The sequence below is a fragment of the Hylobates moloch genome, unplaced genomic scaffold (assembly GCF_009828535.3).
Source record: "Hylobates moloch isolate HMO894 unplaced genomic scaffold, HMol_V3 SCAFFOLD_12, whole genome shotgun sequence".
In the NCBI taxonomy this organism is placed as follows: Eukaryota; Metazoa; Chordata; class Mammalia; order Primates; family Hylobatidae; genus Hylobates; species Hylobates moloch.
The window spans coordinates 84,441,571-84,458,279 of record NW_026652287.1 but is presented as its reverse complement, the minus strand read 5'-3'; the positions used below and the strand labels follow the sequence as shown (position 1 = coordinate 84,458,279).

General features: G+C 37.6%; 1 long non-coding RNA gene across 1 annotated transcript; it reads right to left on the bottom strand.

Annotated features, from left to right (window-relative positions):
• Window positions 1-764: 764 nt before the first annotated feature.
• Window positions 765-16,498, bottom strand: LOC131380799 (uncharacterized). The gene is made up of 3 exons (XR_009209011.1): window positions 16,422-16,498; window positions 4,697-4,800; window positions 765-860 (listed from the first exon to the last, which is right to left on the bottom strand). It is a non-coding gene; the product is annotated as an uncharacterized LOC131380799 (long non-coding RNA).
• Window positions 16,499-16,709: the final 211 nt, after the last annotated feature.

Genomic DNA, 16,709 nt, shown 5'->3' with positions numbered 1-16,709 from the left:
ATATTTGTAAATATTTTATAAATCCAGTCTATCACTCAAGTACAAATGAAAATAAAGTATATTTTGAAATTGTTGCCTATAGGGTTTAATGACTGTCAAATAGGTCAAGGTTATTGATAGTATTTATTAATATTCTACATTCTAAATATTTCTTTGTTCCAACAATTACTGTAAGATGGCTATTGACATCTCCATTTGTACTTATGCATTTGTCTATTTCTCGTTTGAGTTCTGTCAACTTTTACTGCACCTATTTTAAAGCTCTGTATTCAAGTGCATAAACATTTATGGTTATTATGTCTTTCTAATTGACTGTTTATCATTATGAAATATCCTACTTTATATCTTGTAATTACTCTTTATAAATTTTATACTTAAGGTACTAATTAGTCACTCCATATTTCTATTCCTATCCCTCTTTTCTGTCTTTTTTTCTCTCTTTGTGTTATGTTTAATCAACATGTTTTGTATAACAATTAAAGTCCTCTATTGAATTTTAAACTTTTTCTCTTTTGTTTTAGGATTTGATCTATGGATTGCATGGGCATCCTTAGCATATCAAAGTCTCTGTATAGATTTTTCTGATAACTTCATATAAATAGTATAATTCTATTTTCCACCATGATATTTTGTATTATTTTTGTAACATATATTATAATTACACACTATATTTAGTCTATTCTCACACTGTTATAAAGATATTACCCAAGATTGGGTAATTTATAAACAAGGGAAGTTTAATTGACTCACAGTTTTGCATGGCTGGGGAGGCCTCAGGAAACTTACAATCATGGCAGAAGGGGAAGTAGGCACCTTCTTCACAAGGTGGCAGGAGACAGTAGGAGCATGTGAAGGAGGAACTGTGAAACACATAAAACCTTCAGATCTTGTGAGAACTCACTCACTATCATAAGAACAGAATGGGGGAAACCAACTCTATGATCCAATCACCTCACTCTATGGATACATGGTGATTACAGATCCCTCCCTTTACATGTGGCGATTAGAATTTGAGATGAGATTTGTATGGGGACACAGAGCCAAATCATATCACACACATTAAATATCTCAGATGACAATGTTTTAATATGTATCATACCACACATCTTTTTAAGAAAGAAAAAACACATCTAAAAATTTTAACCACATATTCACAACTTTTCATTTAATTGACATTTCTTTCTTTCATATCTTTTCTTATATTTGGTGTCATTTTTGTTTCATTTAATAACATCATTTCTAAGAGTGCAGGTATACTATTGATACATTTTTCTGAATTTTTCTTTATATGAAAATGTCTTTGTTTCTATTTGTTTAATAAATTATTTGTAGAATACAGAATAAGTACCACTTTAATGCATTTTCTTGTCTGTTGACCTCTATTTTTAAATTAAATATCAAATATAATTTAAATAAATTTTCGCTTTTACTTACTGTGTTATTTTTTTCCATGACTTGCTTCCAAGATTGCCTCTTTACTTTTAGTTTTAATATATTTGACAATGTTGTTCTTAATTGTAGTTTGCTTATATTTATTACACTTATAGTTTGCAGAATTTAGTTATCTGCAAGTCCATGTTTTTGTAAAGGTGTGCAACATATATTATTTTTTATTAAGTATTTTGTGCCCCATTAATTTGTCTCTTTTCTCTTTATCTTTGACTCAGATTATACATGTATATGGTCATTTAATATGGCAGTAAAACTCACTACAGTGCTGTTAATAATTTTCATGCTTTATTTCTCCCTGTTTTTCATTTAGAATAATTTAAATAATCTGTATTCAAGTTCATGTATGCTTTATTTGCCATAAGAAATCTGTTCTTAATTCTATCTCTTGACACATTAATTTATGATGTTGTACTTTCAAATTCTATAATATCTACTTACATTTACTAACATTTAGGGTAGTTATTTCTTGACTATTTTCGTTTGTTCTTTACTATGGGTCAAACTTTCATATTTCTTTCATATACATTAATTTTGTATTGTATACTAGACATTCATGGGTGACAGACTCAGGACTCTTTTTAAGAGTAGTTTGTTTTATTTTAGCAGAGTTAATTTAGATATTTTCAAGCGGCAAATGCTATCTCTGGTTATGATTAGCTGATGAGAAGCCTCTCTCATTGGTTCTTTAGTTTATCCAGTTTTTATTTTATTTACTTATTTATTTTTATTCAGGTGCCAGCAAAATATTGGGTTGAGTTTAGAAGCATATTTTTGAGAACCCCTTTTGGGGGATTTTTGGCAAGCACCTCCCCTCAAATTCTAGCAGTTCCAGTAGCCACAGTACTCTGACTTCTAATTTCAGAAATCAGAAGAAACAGATTTCTCTGAGTTTGTTTGCTTGGTTCAGTGCATACTAGAGAGTAGCCTCATGTGAAAAGTTGTACAAATATGAACATCACTCTGTACATTTACTTTCTTTCTAAGATTGAAATCTCACCAGTTTCTGCTTGCTATTTTTAAAAACAAATGTATTCAACAGGTTTCTTTTAAAAATTGTTCAGCATTTACAATTTTTCATAAACTTTAAGTCTGATAAAAGGTAATCACTCATTACAAGAAGTATAAATCTCCAACTTAATCTTTTGTATTTTAAAAAGACAAACAACAGTAATAAATTATTATATATAATAAACAGTATATATAACTATTGTATATATAATAGTTTGCTCATTAATATGTTACCATTTTAATATATATTATGATAAAGCAAGAAGAGGTTAATAAGATTATATTTCAAGCGTTTGTGGAGCTACATGTTTATTCCTCAAAGGAAAATAGAAAAGAAAAATAACAGTTTTCATTTCCAATGTTTAGAAGTTTTGCTTCAGATAGATAATAATATTTCAAATGGAAAATATTCCTCAATATTTATATAGCTTTTGTTTTTGGAAGTACTTGCTGACCAACTATAAATTAGAAAATGGTTTTTTGTTTGTTTTTTTCAGACAGAGTTTACTCTGTCACCCAGGCTGGAGTGCAGTGGAAGATCTCGGCTCATTGCAACCTCTGCCTCCTGGGTTCAAGCAAGTCTCTGCCTCCGCCCCCTAGTAGCTGGGATTACAGGCATGCACCACCATGCCTGGGTAATTTCTGTAGTTTTAGTAGAGACGGGTTTCACCATGTTGGCCAGGCTGGTCTCGAACCCATGACCTCAGGTGATCTACCCACCTCGGCCTCCCAAAATTCTGGGATTACAGGCGTGAGCCACCGTGCCCAGCCAGAAAAAGGTTCTAATTAATTTATTTATCTCTCTATATATGGTCTGTATTTACTAATCTAACCATATTTTAAAAATTATATGTATTATCCCAATCGGATAATATACGCTAATAGAAAACTTATTATTTTTGTCATAGTTCAAATATAATCAGAAACTTGCAATGAACTTCAGTTATTCTTGTCTAATTGAGAAAGTATGATTGTCACAGTTAAAATATTTTATGAACAATCTAACTTGTAGGAAACTATGTATATGCTGGCAAAGATCATTAATATTATGGTTTATTATTTAACCATTCAACAAACTTGAAATATATGTCCATTTTTGTCATATAATATTGTAGATGAAATTAAAACTTGTAAGTATAGAGAACAGTTAATGCATTCAAAGATTATCAAGACTATTGTGGGGACTCTTGCCTAGAAGATAGTTTCAATATAAGTCTAAGTATAAAGCTAGGAAGATAAACATATTTTTTTCTTTTTAGCTAAGTACTCATTGTGGGAAAATTCTCACATTTATTCTGCTTATGAGTACTACTCACTACCTCTTCCTCAATTATTTGACAATGTAAATTTGCTCCTTTCCCCTCAAATCTATATCTCATACATACCAAATTACTACGTTTTATTGTTAATTTTTAAAGTATTATCATTAATCAGTGTGTCAATTCAAATATAGGTTGGGAATTCAGCAATCTATGCTTGTTTTTCTATGTGTGTGTACATATGTATACATACATACAAATTATTAATAATATATTATTATATATTTACATATACACTATTAAATACAAATTTAAATATTTAACACAAACTTAAATATTTGAATATTAACATATATTTAAAATATTTGTAAGAAAAATATATATATATTTTAGCAATTTACCTTAATTCTTCCAGGATATGGAGCATTGCTTGTTGTTGACAACTGTATGTGTGAGCAGAACTGGTACCTAACACTTGATTTCTAATACCATTCTACAAATACTGAAACCAGTGCTTCCTGGGGAAATGGCTGATTCTAGGACTGGGGAAGGACATATACAAGGTGATCCTGGATCACTACTTAGAGACAGAAAGTAAGGAAGTGCTAAATAAATAAACAAACACTCCACACTGATATTCTGTTATAAAGACATGGCCAATTAAAGGAACTCCTAATCACGATACGAGCAGTGAAACAAATTTAGTAGTATTGGATTATAATGCAAACCATAAACACCCCTGAGACCATACCGATATAAATAAAGGGTTAGATAAACAAATGAGTGAGGAAGAACAATCAAATGCCTTTGCAGAAGAATTAGAAATACTTTAATGGCTACTAGGAAGGCTGAGGCAGGAGGATTGCTTGAGGTAGGAGGATCCCTAGAGACTGTAGGATTGCTGGAGGCCACGAGTACACGAACAGCCTGGGCAATGTAGTGGGACTCTGTCTCTAAAAATAATAGAAAAAAAATACCGTGGCATGGTGGTGTACTTGGCAGGAGTTCAGGAGCTCAAGGCTGCAGTGAGCTATGATGACAACACTTAACACCATCTGAGTGACAGAACAAAATGCCATCTCTGAAAAAAAATAAAAATAAAATTTAAATTAAAAAATAAATAATTCACACATGTTGCCCCACTCCTTAAGTGTGGGTTGCACATTTTGACTTTCTTTCCAGGAGTACAGTATGGAAAGGGGGAAAAGAGTTACTCTAAAGTGAAGAGATGTCCCAAACACTACTTCATCCAGGTGATCAAAGTAAACATCCACAGTCACAAAGCATCTAGGTAGAATAAACACTTGACATGTTATAATGAAAGTAACACTTTGTTTCTGAGTTATTTCACCTAAAAACCCATAAATCTAGTCTAATGAGAAAAACAACAGACAAATTTGAGTTACAGTACATATTCCAAAATAATTTCCCAACACTCAAAACTATCAAGGCCACCAAAAACACAGAATGTGAGAAACTGTGATAGCCAAGAGAAGTCTAAAGAGACATGAAGCCTAAAATACGATGTGGTTTCCTAGAGAAAACAAAGGGCATTTGGGAAAAACTAACGAAATCTGAATAGAGTATGGACTTTATTAAATAGTAATGTGTCAGTATTGAGTCATTAATTGTGATGAATGTTGACTGTGAATGTCAGATATTCATAATAGAAGAAACAGAGTGTGGAGGATATGGGAACTCTTTTTCATTTTTTTACTGTAAATCTAAAAACATTGTAAACTAAAAAGTTTATCTTAAAAACCTACTTAAACATATAACCTAAAATAATAACTAAGCAGTTTGAAGTTATTAATATGATTCATATTTTATTTTGTTGTAACTAAACCAACAACCTCAAAAGTATTTCCAAGGCTTATTATATGCTTGAGCAACTACTTGAAATCCATTTATTAAAGTATTTGTTTTTCTTGAACAACATTTGAACAGCATCCAAAGGTTTTTGTTGCATCATGAACAATTCAGATAAGTTCGCTATACTCATGGAGCTCATCTTTTAATATGAAATTGGATACCAAATGAAGAAAATGGTCTTATAAGACAAATGACTTAATGGTCTAGTATGTTTGCATATGGTAAGTGACATGGATAAAAAGAAAAATAGAGCAATGTAAAGGAGACAAGGCTACATTTGAGAATAATTATAGATATTTTCTTGCTTACATACAAATTTGACTATTTATTACCAACTTTAGTTTTAAATAAAAAGTGAGTGCGTTGTCATAATAAGAATAGATTAAATTAAAAACTGGAGGAAGCATAAAAACTGGCACTTGGACTCTTGCATAAAGTTAGATGGAAACCTGAGTATGAGTCCAGGTGATTTAATGGACTGTGGTGATCAAATCCAATATCCTGTGAAGAAATAATATGGGATCTTATATTTCCTTAAAGTAAGAATTAGAATGGAGAAATGACTAGAAAACATGGGTCCTCATTGGGCTGCAATTTTAATAAAAATAGACTAATAAAATGCATCTATACTTTTGGAAAGACCACAGAAAATTTGTCATTCTCTTTCCTCGGGTTCAGGTTGAAACTAAATCTTTTATGAGAAGACAGATGGGCACATTCACATCCATGCTGAATGAATTGAGAATAACGTACATAAGAAAACAAAATATTAAATACAGAAAAAGATGTAGAGAAATAATAAAGCAAAGTGAGTAAATAACTCAATATACATATATGGAAGTCCAAGAAGACATTGTTCATAAAACAATAATAATAATTGCTAATTTGTTGTTGTTGTTATTTTAAAAGTTGTTGTCCTAAAAGATAATATGAAAGATATGTGAGGGAGATTATTTTGTTTAAGATATTTGAGTTATTTTTATGGCTTCAGATAAAAGAAATAATAAATAACTTCGTATGTTGGTAGTCAATTATTCATTTTAAAGGTTTTAAATAACCACCAAAAACCCAAGATGTAATTTGTAAGTTTTATCAATAGAAAAAAATTAAGAAGAAAGGAGAGAAATTTTAAAATTCAATTAGAGGCAACAGAGGATAATAGAACCTAAATCTTTTCACAGTATGTATAAAGTTATAGACTTGCAGAGGACACAAACTCCGAAATTGAATGTTAAACAATATCCAGCTATACTTAGTATAAAAGGTATAAATGAAATATTATTATATGACCATTAAAAAAATAAAAAGTTTTGCCAGACCCTTAGTCACCAAAAGATAGCTGGAAAATGAGAATAATCACATATACTTGAAGTAAACAGAAAATAATAGGATTAATAAAGATCCCTATAATAATGATAAAAGGAATATTCACCAAGAAAAGTAAACATGCTTGACTTGTATGTGTCTAATACACTCTCATATATATTATATATATATATATATATACATATGAAGGTCTATTAGGAAAGGGTATAGTAAGAAAATGGGATATGATGTTTGATACAGTAGATAATTCTCACATTTGATAATTTGTATAAAATGAAAACTTTCCTTGGACACATATAATGATAAAATCTGAATCATAATTTGAAAGTAGTTATAGATATATGACTCTAAGATAAATTAAATTAGTAATTGCAAATCTATGAAGAAAATAAAATTAAGACAAAGAACTAGACCCATATGATTTACCATATATTCATAGTATAATAATTGGAAAGGACTTCAAGAAGACTATTATATTAACATAACATTTTCTACAAAGAAATTGAAAATAATCTGAAAAGCGCTACCATACTAACAAGAAAGTTCACATAGTACGTACCTATGCATATTACTGCAAATATACTACTTCTCCAATGGCAATTAAGAGTTCAAAACTATAATTTAAGGATATACAACTTACGGTAGCAAGAGAAACTGTAAAGTAATTGAGAATAAACATTTCAAAAGATACAAAATATTCAGTGAAGAAACATTAAACTCTAATAAATAATAGACAAAATAAGAAATAAATATAAAATGGAGATGTATCTGATTTGTAAATGGTTTGACTTAATATAGCAAAGATGTTTATTTCTTCAATATAATTCACAATTAAATCAAATTCTTTAGTGTTTTCAATTTTAAAGATTCTATAAATATTATCAACATAATACATAATTTGATAAATTAAGCCAAATATTCATATAGAGAAGCAAAAAGCCCAAAATAGAAAATTTGAAATAGGAGAAAGAAGAGGGATAGAATATTAAGACACATTATAAAATTACACTTACTATAAAATTATTATTAAAAGTAGACAAAATAAAATGATATGTAACATTTGTAGGACTCAATTTCAGAGTTAGAAGAATTTATGTGTATGCATGTGTGAAAAATGTACTATTAAATAATATTGCTCGGAAAATAGCTAGCCACATAAGAGTAATAAACTTAGATTTGTACTTCACACCATAACTAAAAGTATGGTCTGATATTTTAAATATTATTAGTCTTCTAGGGCTACTCCAACAAAGTGTCACAAATTGGGTGGTAAAAAACAGAAATTTATTCTTTCACAGTTCTGGAGGCTAGAAGTCCAAATTCAAGATGTCGGCAGGCTCATACTCCTTTGGAGACTCTGGGTAGAATCCTACCTTCCTGTTTGTGGCTTCTAATAACCATTAATCCTTGGCACCCCTTGGCTGAAAGGCACCTCACAGCAATCTATGCCTCTTTCATCATATGGCATTATACTTATATTGGTCTCTGTCTCTGTGACCAAATTTCCTTCCTCTTAAAAGGACACCAGTAATATGGGATTAAGGCGCTACACTACTCTAGTATGACCTGATTTTAACTTAACTAATTAGACCTACAAGAGACTTATTTCTAAATTAGATCAGATTCTTAAGGAGTGGGGGTTAGAACTTCAACACATATTTTTGAACACACAATTCAACCTCTAACAGTCTGTTAGAGCAGCTAGCTACACATGAGCAGGGCAGGAAAGACAGTGCCTGGAAATGTTGGGCATTTATCAAGTCACAGTCAGGCAATTATAAATTGTCCCTCTGAAATAATGGGCAGGAAAAAGGGAGGTACCCCAGGGAGGGACTCCTTTCTCTTTTTTCCTTGGTATCTCATTGAGTGAAGGACAGGTGGGCATAAAACTATCCCTCTGAGATAATAACTGGCCATGACTGGTACTGGGAATGAGAGGAGTCTTGCAACAGACAGAAAACCTAGAGTTAGTAAGCCATAATTCCTGATAAGGTTTCAAGCATGCCCAGTAAAAGGGTAGAAGATGGCAGAATTTGACCAGTATATGACCTTCCTCTGGTGTTACTTGACCAGTAAAGGTGAATTGCCACTAATAAGCATGTACAGGGCCTCAGTAAACACACTGCACATGTGGCCCCTGCCAAGTGCTGTCAGGCCACCTTACATGCAACAGTTAAGCAACAGCCCACCCAGGGGAAAAGAAAGGGAGGAGACAGAGAGCCTGGGAAACATTATGGGATATAAAATCTCTAGAGCCTAAACAAAAAAGAGAACAGAGAAGTCGATTTTTCAAGTCATCCACTTGGCCCTCTTCCCAGAGTATCCTACTTTCTCTAATAAATTCTCACTTTGCTTAAAAGAAATTCTCTCTCCTTCTTTAAACCTTGCCTGTGTCTCTCATTTGAATTCTCTCCTTTGAGAAGTCAAACGACCAAGTTTGCTGCAGAGTTGCCACTCTGGAGTTTCTTCGGACAGCTCACCAGCTGGTAATGTACTTTGGTGCTATGACTCAGATCCATCATCTAGTGGTAAGGCCCTGCAATGCCTCACCTTCTTCCACTACAGACATTCAAACCTTTGTATGTGGTTTCTCCTCCTTTCTCTTTTTTCTTTTTTGTCTCCTACCTTTTACTTTCCCTTCCTCTCCCCTTTTTCTTCTTCCTGCCTATTTCTTTCTTTTCCTTTTTCACTTCCCTTTGCCTTTCTCCTACCTACAAACTGTTCCCCAGAAGCACTCCCCTTGGCCACAGTGATTCTGTTCCCTCTGGTTTCTCTGGTCATCCTGACGGGTGACTCACAGAGGTGGAAGGACTTTAGGGTCCTGAGCTACTATGCCCCTCCAAACAGGGAGTGTGCAAGGGTGGTGGAGCTAAGCCTGCACTGTGAAATTTCTGGGGAACTTCCCTGATTCTCCTTCAACTAAAATCTGCTCTTTCCCTAAACCTGCACCTGCTCTTTTCTCTGTACTCTGAAATGGCCTTGCACATTGGCAGGAATATTGGCCTCAAGGGCAAATCATCCTCCTATCTGCTCTCACTGTGTGCTTGCAAGTTCTTTTCCTGCTTGAAACATACACTCTCTGTTTGTCATTTGTGTGCTGGCAGCCCTTGTGTCTGCCTGGCAACCAAGAGGCGGAAACCTTTACTGGTGTCCCCGGAGATCTGCACTTGATTTTACTCCCCCAGTCCAGATGATCTCCAGCCCATCTCCTGCCTCTTGGCTCACTGTCAAAACGAGCACTGGTGGGAGCCCTGGTTTTGTCAACTCCTGGTTACTTACTATTCACTCTTTATCCCCATCATGTTCCAGGACTTAGTTTTCTGCTGGTTCTTAAGGAGGTTTATCAACTTTCACAGAACCTCTATTTGTGGTCCACTAAGGACATTCCCTACCTCAATACTGGGGCTAGTTTTTTTTTGGGAGGGAATAAACATTTTTTTTTTTCTGTGCCTGATGAGAGCTCTTATTCCAAACTCTCTGGTTCTTCAGAGTTTTCTCCTTTACTTCAAGAATGCTGACAAGCACTCTCTCTAGGGACCAGAAGCTGGTGTTTCTGTGAAAGCACAAGAGCTTTCCATGAGTATCCCCAATGCTTCCTTCCTTATCTGCCTGTTACAGAGGAATTGCCCTGCTTATTTTAAACACTTCTTTTGCACATTGCCTATCAAGGGTAACATTTTCCTATTTTCTTCTGACCTTCTCCAACTCATTCTCAACATCCACAAAGATTGCCAAGGCAAGGCTATGCAGAGTAAAAGGGAGCCCAGCCTCATTATAGCTCTTGGCTGGAAACAGGGTCCTCATCTGCCTGAAAGGACCTGAGGAATGGGAACACAAGAGGATGGGAAATTATTTCATTGCTAGGATTCTCTGGACAAGGGTCAATGCAAGGTCCTAGAGTCAAGCGTATAGGCCTGCCTGAGGCCAAAAACACAGGAAACCAAATTATCCATAGGACAGAGATGAAGGCTGGTGCGAGGCTACAGGCACTGTACAGATGACCATTAGAACAGAGATAAAGGTAAGGTTCAGGGTACCCAGTGATACCAGTTCATTCTGGAACCCTAGGGATGATTAGAGGGCCCTTGTTCATTCCCATATCCCCTCTGTTCTCAAGTGGATAATTGTGCCTCCTTAAAACAAGGTGGGACCAAGATTAAGGGTACCCGGTGAGACTGGTTCATTCTGAAATCCCAGGGATGAAAGACAAATGCCCTATTCAAGGATAATAGGGAAATAGGAAAATAATAAAGATAATAGGATAATAGGGAAATAAAAGGGGGTGCTTTTTTCCCTTTCTCGCCTCTGTTCTCTCTTTATGGATGGGTAATTGCATCTCCATACCACAGGACATGCCTTTCAGATATATCATCAAGAACTGGAAAAAGTTTGACCCTCAAACTCTAAGGAAGAAAAGGCTCATATTTTTCTGTAACACAGCATGGGTTCGATACAAGCTCTGGGGCCAGAAATCTTGGCTGCAAAAGGAAGCATAAATTTTAATATGATGTATCAATTGGAATTGTTTTGCTGCTAGCAGAGGAAATGGACAGAAATCCCCAGTGTGCAGGCTTTCGTGGACCTAGGAAACAACCCTGACCTTTGTTGGGCTTGTAAAATTGATTCAGCTATAGTATCAGCCAAACTCAGCAACCTCCTCTAGTCAGTCTAAGAGACCCTTCATCAGGCTTTCCCAGAGCTCAAACCCCAGAAGAGCAAAAGGCAGAACCTAGCTTAAACCCCACGGCCCCTTCTAACTCGTTACATCCAAGTCTTTCAGTCCTGGAGTCTTTCCCTCCCTAACCAGAGCTATTCTCAGAACACCTCCCCTTTGGCTTATGTTCCCTTCAGGAGGTTAGCAGCCCCAGTTGGCCCACTGGGGTTCAGGCTCCATTCACTATGCAAGACCTGAGACAGATTACAGCAAACTAGGAAAGTGTATGGATGACTCTGACAAACACATTGAAGGGTTCCATAAACTGGGCCTAACATTTGAACTCACTTAGAAGAACCTCACAGTTATACTGGGCCACTTTCCAAGGGAGAATGTGACTCCATTATGGAGGCAGCCCAGCAATTTGCAAATGCAATGCAAACGATTAACCTTTGTGGCTACTCTGTAGGGGCCACCACAGTTCCCAGGTTGACCCCAACAGGGATTGCAATACCCAGGGCGGGTATTTGGGCAAGAATCCATGTGTTCATTTGTTTAATTGAGAGACAGAGCTAGCAGAAAAAATCCAGTGAACTATAATAAATTATCCTTAATAAATCAAGGTCCTCTTGAAAACCCCACAATATTCATAGAGAGGCTACAAGATGCCCTCATGAAACCTAAACCCAGGAACACCAGAAGGGCAACTTGTCCTAAAGAACTACTTGCTAATGCAAGCAGCCCCAGATATTCAGAAGAAATTCCAAAAACTATCACTAGGCCCCAACATCGTTATGCCTGACATCCTCAAAATAGCTTCCTCAGTCTTTTACAACTGGGGCTGGAAGGAAGAGGGAAAGGCTCAGGAAAAAAAGAGGCAAAAGGAAAGGTGGCAGCTTCAACTATTGGCTGCCTCACAAGTTCACTTGCCCCAGGAGGTTGCCCTGGGAATACTCTCCCAGGTAACTGCCATTGGTGTGGGAAGCCAGGCCACTGGAAGGCAAACTGCCCCAGTGGAGTAAATGGGAACAAACACTCTATGGCTTGCCCGCTCTGCCACAAGCTTGACCACTGGAGACAAGACTGCCCTGAGGGCTGAAGGGCCCTTGGGGCAGAATCCCAACCCCTGATGGCCTTGAGTTGAAGGGGCCCTCTGGTCCAGCTGGCTCCCAGATCAAACATCATTATTGAAGGGATGGAGCCAAGGCCTTCTTTGGACGTGGCAGGTAGGACAATAACCTTCCTTTGGGATCGTGTGCTGCCTACTCGATGCTTACCTCTTTTCCTGGCAATTATCCCGAGTCCTGCCAGGTAATGGGGATAAATGGGGTATTCATAACTGGGAGGTTTACTTCTTTGTGCTGCCTGTTGGGGGAAACTCTTTTCTCATTCATTTTTAGTGATGCCAGAATGCCCTACATCTCTTTCAGGCAGAGATATATTGTTCAGACTAGAAGGTCAATTACTTTTTTTGCACAGCCAACTCCTACTTTTCCAAATGCAGTCTTATGCCTCAAAGAGACCACACACAGGGATGAACTGCCCACAGACCTTCCCAATAACCCAGAAGTTTGGGACACAAGACTACCAAGGAAGGGCTATAACGTCAATTCCAGTAGTAATTCAGCTCAAGAGCCCTATCTAGCTGTCCTTGCAGAAAGCACTTTCCTCTTCTACCAGAGGCCAAAGAAAGACTTTGGTAAAGAAAAACATGGACTGTGGTGATACAGCTCACCCTGTAACCATTCCAGTCCTACCATTAAAAAGACTAATGGTGAATACAGACTAGTTCAGGACTTATAAATAATAAATGAGGCAGTAGTCCCAATACATCCTATGGTCTCCAACCCATATGTAATTCTAGAGAAATTACCTCCAGATGCTCAGTGGTTTTCAGTCCTAGACCTCAGGGATGCCTCCTTTTGTGTCCCCCTAGACCTGCTGTCACTGTCTCAATTTCTCTTTGTATTTGAATGGGATAATGAAAAATGTAGGTGTCAACATCTTACCTGGAATCTTACTTGGACAGTGCTTCCATGAGGTTTGAGAGACAGTTCCATTTGTTTGGGCAAGTCTTGGCTAAAGATTTGCAGGACCTAACTCTTGTGGGGGGAGGGGGCACATCTCCTACAGTACATGGATGACCGTTAATCTGCTTCCTGACAAGAGAGTTAGGAATACAACATTTAGTCCAGACAGGGATTTTCTTGCAGACCAGGGATACAAAGTGTCTGAGGCCAAGGCACAGCTACTAAGACAGGGGGTCGAATACCTGGGAATAATTATGACCCCTGGAGAACGTAAGCTCTCCCAAGAACGGATACAGGTTATTCTTAAGACACCTACCTGGAGCACCCAAAAGCAACTGCAGGCCTTTCTGGGAATCATGGGATATTACAGATTGGATACTGGTTTATGGTGGAATTAAGTCCTTATATCAGGCTCTAACAAAAGGGATGGATAGGGACCCACTTCTCTGGGAGAAAGATCAAGAGCAAACCTTTAGGCAGCTAAAAACTGCCATCTCACAAGTCCTAACCTTTGGGCTACCCATACTAAGCAAACCGTTTGAACTTTTTATCACTGAAAGGCAAGGTGTGGCCCTAGGAGGTCTAACTCAAACCATTGGGCCAATCAAATGTCCAGAAGGTAATTTTTCAACGTACCTAGACCCAGTTGTATAGGGGTGGTCACACAGTCTCAAGGAAGTGGCTGCAGCAGTCCTCCCACTTGGGGAAGCCTTCGAAATCACCATGGGGCAGTCAACTCAGCTCCTAATGTTCCACCAAGTTGGCCCCTTACTGGACAAAAAAGGGCCACAGTGGCTCACTGACAACAGATTGTTGAAGTACCAGGTTTTGTTATTAAAAAACCTACAGATAACAGTTGAGTGGTGCTTGACCCTCAACCCAGCCACCCTCTTGCCCCTACCAAGAGACAATAACCTGGCACATTCATGCTGTGAAGTACTTAGCCAAATTTATGCCAGCAGGGCTGACTTAAAGGACCAACCCCTGGCTAATCCCATCAAAATATGATTTTCAGATGGAAGTAGTTTTGTCTGGAATGGAACTAGATATGCAGGATAATGCTTTGGTGTGCCTTTACCAAGTGACCAAAGCTACCCATCATGTGAAATTATCTACATGGTTTAAGAGGTGATTATATCTATGGCACGTGGGGATCTGAGTGAAATCCATCTTCCCATCTCCAGGGTATTTCCCACCCAGGCAGCTATCTGGAAGGAAAGGGACTATTCCTATTAAGTACAGGCCTCAAATCTTAGAGCTGCTAGAGGCTGTTCATTTGCCCCAGGAGGTGGCAGTAGTGCACTGCAAGGGACACCAGAGGGCCATGATGAAACCGCACAAGAACATAGTTTGGCTGACCAGAAAACTAAAGAAGCAACTGTTCCAAAGGTTACATTCCTAGGAGCCTTGTTCTCTTCTCTTCCCACTGAACTACCCCCACTCCAGTACACCCAGGAAGGAATAGATTTGGACTACCCAACAGGGATATCAAAAAGAAACCAATGGATGGTATAGCCTGGGAGCACTTTTCCATCTGCCAAAGGCCTCCCAGTGGAAGGTCATCCAGAGTCTGTGTGACTCCTGTTACTTTGGAAAGGGCAGTCTAGGGCAAATTTGTAAGTGGGTGTTTAGCAGGAGGGGACTGAACAAGGCTATTGAAAAGGCTTGTCAGACTTGCTCCTTGTGTGCCATAAATAATCCCCAGAGAGAGAAGCCTCCTCCATTAATAAGTCCAATCCAAAGAAGAGGTAAATACCCTGGAGATGGGAAGATGGATTTCACTCAGATCCCCACATGCCATAGATATAATAACCTCTTAAACCATATAGATAATTTCACATGATGGGTAGAGACCTGTTGCACAAAGACTGAGAAGGCACAGTTAAGTAGCTAAATTCCTCCTCAAGGAACTCACTCCCGATTTGGGCTTCCTAGGTCATCGCAAAATGACAATGGCCCATCCTTAATTCCCCAAATGACTCAACAGTTTGGTAATGCCCTTGGCATGAAATGATACCTTTAGTCTGCCTGGAGACCACAATCTTCAGGAAAGGTGGAAGGAAATAACCAAGCCCTCAAACACATCCTCAATAAACTGTGTCAGGAAACAGCAAGTCATGGACGGACCTCTGACCTCTAGCCCTCCTTTGAATCCATGTTGCCCCTAAGGCTCCTTTACAATTAAGCCCCTAGTAGGCCCTATATGATAGACCATTCCTATATTCTGACTTATTGGTAGATGAAGAAACTACCAAAGTCGCCCAGTATGTCTGTTCTATGGTAGGCTTCCAACAGGCCTCTGGGAATACTGGTTACAAATAAACCCAAAATCGAAAGAGTAAAAGGCTCAGACTTTATACCCTCCAGGCTCACTAGTTCTCATGAAAGGTTGGAAGGATGGAACCCTGAAATCTCAACTAACTGGAAGGTCTAGAAGGTCCCCTTCACTGTTCTATTATCTACTCCCATAGCTATTAAAGTACCAGAGGTTGCCATCCAGATACACTATACTTAAGTGAAGTGAAGCTGAGTCCAAGACAAAGGACTGAGATTCCTGCAGAGATGTCCCTCTGGAGTTCTCTGGATAGTTGCAGACTCACCCACCAATAATAAGTCTACCTCCCGACTCTCCAAAATTTGTGTCCTTCCCCTGTGCAAAATATATCCATCAATCCCAGTATCTCCAGAATCCTGCATTAATTCTAAGTCTAAAGTCTTATCTAAATATCATCAGTTCAAAGTATCATCATCTAAATCATTTAAACCAGTATGGGTGAGACCTGAAGTACGATTCACCCTGGAGCAAAAATCTCTCTTTACCTGTAAACCGGTAACACCAGACAAGTTATCACCTTCTGTGTCCGGAATTGGTGGGTTGTTGGTCTCACTGACTTCAAGAATGAAGCCGCGGACCCTCACAGTGAGTGTCACAGTTCTTAAAGGCAGTGTGTCCAGAGTTTGTTCCTTCTGATGTTCAGATGTGTTCAGAGTTTCTTCCTTCTGGTGGGTTCGTGGTCTCGCTGGCTCAGGAGTGAAGTTGCAGACCTTCGCGGTGAGTGTTACAGCTCTTAAGGCAGCCTGTCTGGAGTTGTTTGTTCCTCCCCGTGG